General features: G+C 45.4%; 1 protein-coding gene across 1 annotated transcript in view; it reads right to left on the bottom strand.

The window, feature by feature from the left end:
- The window catches only part of SERPINB6 (serpin family B member 6), a 43,726-nt gene extending 35,978 nt beyond the window's left edge, over positions 1 to 7,748 (bottom strand). Inside the window, exon 1 of the mRNA XM_049611291.1 lies at positions 7,730 to 7,748. The gene's annotated coding sequence lies outside the window, so the exon portion shown is untranslated. The remainder of the gene's footprint in view (positions 1 to 7,729) is intronic.
- Positions 7,749 to 8,304: the final 556 nt, after the last annotated feature.

Here is an 8,304-nt window from a genome sequence, read left to right as displayed (position 1 = left end):
AGAAAGAAAGAAAGAAAGAAAGAAAGAAAGAAAGAAAGAAAGAAAGAAAGAAAAAAGGAAGGAAAGAAAGCAAGAGAAAAAGGAAAGAAAGAAAGAAAAAGGGAGGGAGGGAGGAAGGAAGGACCTACCTGCCTTCTTTTTTCAAATACCTTAGTGGAGGTTTGGGCGCCAACACTGGGACATGTTTCTGGGTGATCACCCCCAGATTTCCTTCCAGACTCATAAGGACCACGTGCTAGAGAAGATTCCTTATCACACTGGCTTTCCTTCCCTAAAATGCAAGGTAAATCCATGGTCATTCAATATAGACCTAACACTGACTTTTCTTTGCCCTTACTGGAATTCTTGGGGAAATCCAGCATGGATTTTCCTCTTTTACTCTCACAATTAAAATAACTCATTTATGAGGGTAAGGCACCGAGAGATGCAACCTGGCAGGGCTCTCCTACTCTACTTTACACTTTTTTACACTTTACACTCTACTTTACACTTTACACTTTTTTATCTTACCATTTTTAAAAATGAGAAAGGTGACTTTTTTTTTTTTTTTTAACCACAAACCATTTTCACATTCAGATGCTTGGGTTTTGTAAATCTTCCCCGGCAAATTCACACCCTCAGAGCCACACTAGATAGAAGAGCTGGAAAGCCCCAAACTTCTTTTATTAAACATTTATTCTACTGAGTGTGGGACTGTGCACTAAAACTGCAATAGGTAACTGGTCACAGGAGGTTACAGCCTCCAGTAACTGACCTCAATGGGAAATCAAAACTGGGAAGAACTGGAAAACCAGTCAAGCAGAGGCAGGCAAGCAACATTGTCAAACAATCAGATATAACAGAAATATAATGTATTTAGATGACCTAAGGGTCTTTCTCAGGTCTACATGTAAATCAGTAAACCTTACTTTTTACAACCATAGCAAATTATACCTTGTAATGTGCAAGTATTTGGAGTACTGATTGAAAGCAGGTCCCCCTTTCCTCTTGTAACAAGCTTTGGAGCAGCTCTTCAGAGCAATCAGAAAGACCACCTCCCAAACTATAGTCCTCAGGAAGACAATGAATAAAGCATTCACTAACCTACTTTGAGGTTGGTTTTCTTTCAGTGGACAGGATCAGGTCTCAAAGAAATGGAAAAATAAAACTGAATAAAACACGGCCCTTCCCTTTTTTTTTTTTTTTTAGCAGTTCAGATGGATGCAAAAGAGAGATTGTGTTTGCAATATTCAATCGTGGGGAGATCTGTTCCAAGATCCCCAGTGGATGCCTGAATCTGTCTAGTACCAAACCCTATGCATATTATGTCTTTTGCTGTACATACATGCCTATGATAAGGCATAATTTATAAATGAGGCACAGTAAGATATTAACTAATAATAAAATAGAACAATTATGGTAATATATGTAATAAAAGTTATGTGAATGTGATGTCTCTCTAACAGAATAAGTACAGTTAAATGGGCAAGTTAGGGCTGGCCTGGAAAGAGTTCTTACACCAATCTAAGGAGTTTGGGATTTATTGGTCAGACAATGGGGAAGCATTGTAAGATTTTAACTAGAGGATTAACCTGATTCATTCATTCGCTCCTTTCCCTACTTTCCCTTCCTCTCTCTTCCTCCCTCCCTTCCTCCTTCCCTTTTTTTCTGACTTTAGCATCAGCCTTCAGGATGGTTTGGATGCAGAAGAAAGTGCCCAGGGGTTGGTTAGTTAAGGAGTTGGCTTTAGGCCATTTGGGCCTAAGCCTAAGTAGTGGCAACAGTGAAGCAGGGAGCTAATCAGGAAGCAGAACCCATAGGATCTAATGTGCAAGTGGATTTAGGGGGAAGGGACAAGGAAAAGAATGGAGTCCCAACGATGTTTCAGTATTCTAACTCAAATAATTAGACACAAGATGATATAATTAACTCAGAGAATATGAGAAGAAGAGGATAGGTTCGGGGTCAAATAATTAGTTTGAGTCAAAAGCGCTTTATAGTGCTTGTAACACATTTAGGTGAAGATGTCCAGGACACAAGTAGAAACAAAGACAAAGCTATGGGATACAGGAGCTAGAAGCCAGAAGAGGGATGCACTCAGCCCAGTGGAGCTTCCTGATCAGGAAGGCATCCGTCTGATGACAGAAGCCCAGGCAATAGCAACCAACATTCTAAAAGGTTGCTAGGGAAAAAAGCACAAAAGCAGATGGAGAAGAGCAGAAACTGGACAATGGAGAGCAGCTCGCGTTAGAGGAAGTGGAGAGTTAAAGCAGGGAGAGTCCATTTGACATTCCCACGTCAACACTTACCTTGGTGACAGTTAAGACAACCATCAAAGTGAGTGGGATTTAGGATGAAAAGAGACACGTGGAGGTGTCTAAGAAACTCTTTGAAGAATCTTCACTGTGATGAATAAGAAGGCTAGGTAGAACTGGAGGTCAGCTAGAAAGACTGTGTTTTAAGGCCTGAACAGAGTTGAGCATGCCATTTGCTTTCTGCATAGTCACAGTCAGAAGCATCCAGGAAAATACTAGGAAATTGTCTGATTTAAAGGAAAATCTAATCTTTGTCAAGAGTATGATGGTGAAGCAAAGCAATGTTGCTGCTATCTTAATGGTTATTCTTTGTTATTTTAGGCCATCTGTAATCCAGGGGCTCAGGTGAAATTTGCACTTTCTGGCCCAGCAGGTTAACCTAGTACCTGAAAGCCAGGTGTCCATAGGAAGAGGCTTAGAGCTGGTTCTGTGTGAACACAGAAGGTGTTTTCCAGAATCTATGTTTGTTATTTTATTTCATGCATTTTTTTATTCACTTATTTCTTTTGAAACCATGCTCTCTTATTTAAAATCTGAGTTCAATTAAGAGAATCTTATTACTCTGGAGATTTTTTTCATATTCATGATCATATGATTTTAAGAAATAGCTAAATCACTAAATAAAGGTTCCTCTCTCGCTTTTTTTCTCTTTCTTTTCCCTCATCAAGAGAAGCTTGTCTTATTTGATCTGGAATCACGTGGGTGGTCCATTTCAGAATGCAAATAAAAAGAAACATGAATGGAAACCCATCTTCCTGGGATAGGGTGCCGCCAACTCTGGGCCGTGTCACCCTGAGGTCCAGGCCACTGCTGAAGCGAGCTGGATGAATTTACATGAGAAGCCCAAGGAAACTGTTTCCCCAAATGCAAAGTTAGAGAGACTTAGTGTGCTTGACCAGATCAGTCCTGACCAGGGCCCTGTGGTAACGAAACTCCTAAAACTTAAAAAAGCAAGCAAACAAACAAAAACTGTTGAGAGAAGGGCTCAACCATCAGGAGGCTAATTTCAGTCCGTCCATGGCTTGTGCTGAGATGTAAAAAGTCCCTCCAGACCCTACCATTCTGTCTCTCAGAAGGTGCTAAGGGAGGCAAGGGGCTGAAGCTAGGACTCACAACACTGAGTGGTCACCTTGGAAACCCAGAAGGGTGCCTTCTTGGCCAAGCTTAGTGCTCAAGGAGTGCGAAACCCTTGATGATGCACTAGATTTTGCACAAAGGGCATGAGTTTTAATTTCAAAATGCAGGCTTGGGTATCGTAGAGTGAAAGCAAACAGGGACACACGACGTGCATTTTCAATACTCCTACTTAGTGAAAGCTGGTGAGAACATTTTCATTCTTTTTAAACAAAGGCAAGCAGTTCAACTACTTTCTGGGTGTCCATCCACCTCAAGGTAGAGAACCTCAGTCCCTCATGAGGGAGGGAACTATTCATTAAGCCCCGAAAACAGCAAGGGCTGAGGGCGGGGCTCTATCACCTGGCCACTACTATGCAACATATACACTTTCTCCCCGGGCCATCATGGATTCCAAAGGCAATATAAGATCCTCACAAAGACAGGGAGTTCTTATCTTGTGAGTTATTTAAGCAATATGATGAGCAAAGTCTTTCAGATCATTTGCAATGTTATTCTTGGATAACTTGATGTTTGTTCATCAGCCTTAATAACTTTATTATATGAACTCCTGGCATTCATGAAATGGTGCGTGACCTCCTAACCGGTGGTATGACCAATTATTTCATTCACGCCACGAACTTTTATTGACCACCTACTACAGGCCAGGAGCTACACTAGGGTCTGGCAATATAATGATAGAAGACAGGTCCCTGACCTCAAGATACCTAATAGATATTAAGAGATAATAGAAAAAATATATATTGGTCTCTGCCCCGGCTCCTGACGCAAGGCTCCCGAAACCTTTGTAATTTCCTAAGTGATAAGAACACTAGGAACTTCCTTTGTTGTAATATTTGGTCGTTGACTTGAGCTACTGACATAGGATTTCTGAAACCCTTGTATTTCCTCGGTTAATAATAGTGTCTTTTTTTCTCCGTGGGGTCCTGGATGGCTCCTGGATGAGAGCTGGTATTGGAAAGAGCAAGCTGTGATTAGAAACTTGGAATTTTCAGCCCTTCCCCTCCCCCATTCTCTTGAGATGGAAGAAGGCTGAAAGTAGAATTAGTGACTGATTATGCCTGTATTATGAAGCCTCCACAAAATCCCAGTAAGATGGGATTCGGGGAGCTACTCCATTGGCAAACACATCCACCCTGGGAGGATGGTGAACCTCCAACTCCAAAGGACAGAAGCTCCTGCACTCAGGACCCTCCCAGACCTCGCCCTATGTATCTATTCATCTACATCCTTTATTTATATTTTAAAAAACTGATAAATGTGTTTCCTTGAGTTCTGTGAGTCACTCTAACAAATTAATCAAACCGGGGTGGGGGTGGGGGCATAGGAATCTCCCATTAATAGCCAAATTGGACAGAAATTGTGGGTAACCTGGGAATCCTATTATTTGCAACTGGCATCTGAAGTTGAAGGTGGGTGGGGAGCAGCCTTGTGGGACTGAGCCCTTAACCTGTGGGACCTGACATGGTCTGTAGGTAGAATGTGCTAGAATTTAATGAAATTATAGGACTTTAGCTGGTGCTCTGAAGACCTGCTTGATGTGAGAAGTCCCCCACATACATTTGGTGACGAGAAGGGTCAGAAGTAAAGTGTTTTGCATGAGAAGTAAAGGAGACACACGGGAGAGAAACACAGGAGAAGGAAAGGACTGAGTTTTTCTCTATTCAAGAGAAATACTGAACTGTGGCTTTTCCTTATACAGATATGCAAACAAATGAAATAGTGATATGTGCTCTAATGGCCCTTAGTATAGGGGTAAGAAAAAGTAGAAGCAGCAACAAGGAGTCTGGCTGGGGAAATCAAGAAAGGCGTCACACACTCTGTAACACTTGAGCAGAGATCTGAAGAATGATGCTGAGCTAATCAGAGGACAGTATTCCAAACCAGGAGTCAGAGAACTTTGCAAAAGTATGCCTGTTGGAGGAAACAACAAATATTGCAATATCATAAAATATGAGGCAGTTTAGACTAGACAACTATAAAGGGCTTTATATGTCATACCAGTAAATTTTTATTCTATCTTATAAGCTGCAGAGACTCTCTGAAGAATTCTGGACTGTGGGTCACATAAGCAGTTATGTACTGGGAAGACTGCTCTGCAGGAATGCAGACAAGTGGGATGGGAAAAAACAGAAGTATCAGAGCTGCGATACTTGAAATGAAAGACCCCAATCAGGGCAGTGGCAGGAGGGGTAGAGGGGATGGAAGTATTAAAAAACAAAATTCAAGTGAGTAAACCTGAAGATCTAATTGGCTGTGTTAAATGATTCCTGAATCAGGCAGCATCCCATCTAGCAAACAGAGGGGCTCTCTGAGGAATTGTACAAAATGAAAACTCTCAAAAAGGAGTTGTTTTTATGGCAAGGAGGGTAGGGCCAGAAGGTTACAAGCAAAAGAAAGGGATCAATCTGGACAAGGTCACTCTCCCTTAGGGGGAAGCACAGGGAGTTTTATCAGATTTACCCACTTCTTTGTGGGAGGGGCGGGTCATGGAGAGGGCCATATGACAGACTCACTGACACCCATCAGAAAATTCCAGATCGACCTGTTAAGACAACATTTCTGGGGGAGTTTGAAACTGCAACTGTATTAAGCTGTGTTTCGGTAACCTGGTCTGGCCTAAGTAACACCATTTTGGGCCTATGGTTTTCTTTTTAACAGAAAGAAAAGCTGTTCAGGGAGAAGGTAGGACAGGACCTGGAAATTGTTGGATGAGTGGACGAAGGAGGAATCTTCGCTGATTTTCAGATTACACTAGGAAGAGCTAGTGAATGGCAACGTCAGTGAACAAGATTGGAAGTTTGGAAACAGGAAGGCAAATGACTTTGGAGAAGGGAATGAATTTTGCTTTGGTTAGGGTAGGTTGAGTTTCCATGGAAGGCTCAGGTGAGAGGTCTAGGTGCCAGAGGTCAATGTAGGGGTCATCAGCAAATGGATGTCAGTGCAGTTACGGGCTGGAGAGGTTTGCCGGGGACAGAATCCAACCCTCAGGAATACCAATACATAAGGATGAACAGAGGAAAAGAAGAGCCAAAAAAAGACAAAGGGAAGCCAGAGGCATGAAATGAATCTGGAAAGAGAATTACTAACAACAAACAAAAGAGAAGAGAGTTTTAAAGAAGGAGGCTAACGGTCTGTGGTTGAGTGGCAATGTCGTCGTTAGAACTGAGTAGGTGTACAGATAAACACAAGGGAAGGGAAGCAAAAATAATATAAAAACAGGGAGGGGGACAGAACATAAGAGACTCCTAAATATGGAGAACAAACAGACGGTTACTGGAGGGGTTGTGGGAGGGGGGATGGGCTAAATGGGTAAGGGGCATTAAGGAATCTACCCCTGAAATCATTGTTGCACTATATGCTAACTAACTTGGATGTAAATTAAAAAAAAAAAAAAAAAAAAGAACAGAATAAGTATAGGGTCTGATGCAGACCCTAAAGGCTGCAGAAGTGTGAACTTGTGATCCTAGAGGGATGGGTCGTGAAGGTGAGTCAAATGCTGAAATGCTCAGCCTGTGGGGATGTGGGGACTGAAAGGAGGGGGTAGGTTGGTAACACTTGGTGGCTTGGGAGGGGCCCCATCCGTTCTTCCCCAGCCTGGGCTGAAGGGATCAGAACCTGCCGCGTCTGCAAGAAAGGCTGCAGGGAAGGCCAGGCGGGAGGGGGTGGACGCCTCGGTTATGGGTAACCGAGAAGGCGACAAGGGTGAGTCAGCGGGTGGAACTCGGGGTTGAGTCATCGAGGGCTGATCACGATGCTCCCGGAAAAAGAGGAGAGGCAGGCTGGGAAGGGCTCGAGTCGGCCTGGGAGCTGAGCTGGACTGGGCGATAACGGAGGTCTGAGTTCCGAAAGCTGCAGGCAACTGCCCAGCCCCCTTGGCGACCCCAGCCCGCTTCCTCCCCCCCCCCCCCCCCCCCCCCCCCCCCCCCGCCTCTCTCGCCCGAGAGCAGAGCGTGCGAGGCTGCGAGGCTGAGAGGCCGGGATCACTTGCCTGCCGCCCACTCCCGACGCGCCCCTTCCTCCCCGCCACGCCCGTGGCACCCCCTGCACCCGCCGAGCCCTTCCGGCCGTCCCTCCCGGGTTCGCGTCCGGGAGAGCACATCCCGGGGTCTCCGCCGCCCTGCGCCCAGTTGCAAGCCGAGCTCCCAGAGGTCCCGCTCACCGCGCCTTGGAGGGGCCGGGGGATCCCAGGCGGAACCCGGCTAGGGCCGAGGGTTGGAGGGGAGGACCTGGGACCAGCGGGAGGCACTTGGGCGCCGCTGCAGCAGGGCCTGGAAGGAGGATCACATGGGGTGACTCACCTGGGGCCCAGGCCAAGTAGAGGAGGGTCAAGTGACACGTCATACATCCTGAGGAGGCCTGTTAGTTTCTACCACAGCTCCCTGTGTATTTCCTACACGGTACTAGCCACCGTCTGTAATTAGTTGTATTCGCTCGTTCTTGGTTTCTATTAGAAGGTAATTTCCAGGAGAGGCGGCCAGGTCTCCTCGAGTTCTCCGCGGCTGCAACCGCGCCAGAGGCGCCTCGGCCAGGGGGCAGGGGAGTGTGGTCAGGCCGGGGAAGCTGGAGTACCCGGAGAAGAGGAGGAGACTGGCGTTCAGAGTGAGCTGAGCTGACACCTGCCCTGACCAAGGGCGGCATGGGGTGCTGGCATTGACTGTGTCCACCGTCCAGCCTAAGGGGAAGACTTCCACACATTACGCCAGAGGACTCGCGGGTCGACCTTGATGCCTTTCAGACCTCTGCCAAGGTCACGTCCTGTGTGATTGTATAAAATTTCGTTCCTGGACAGGAACGACTCCGTTTTGAAGCTCTATTTCCTTTCTAACTAATGAATTATTGAACTGTACCAGAAGCGGTGATTGTTTTACAAGCA

This window comes from Panthera uncia (genome assembly GCF_023721935.1).
Source record: "Panthera uncia isolate 11264 chromosome B2 unlocalized genomic scaffold, Puncia_PCG_1.0 HiC_scaffold_25, whole genome shotgun sequence".
Taxonomy (NCBI): Eukaryota; Metazoa; Chordata; class Mammalia; order Carnivora; family Felidae; genus Panthera; species Panthera uncia.
This window is presented reverse-complemented; position numbering and strand designations above follow the sequence as displayed.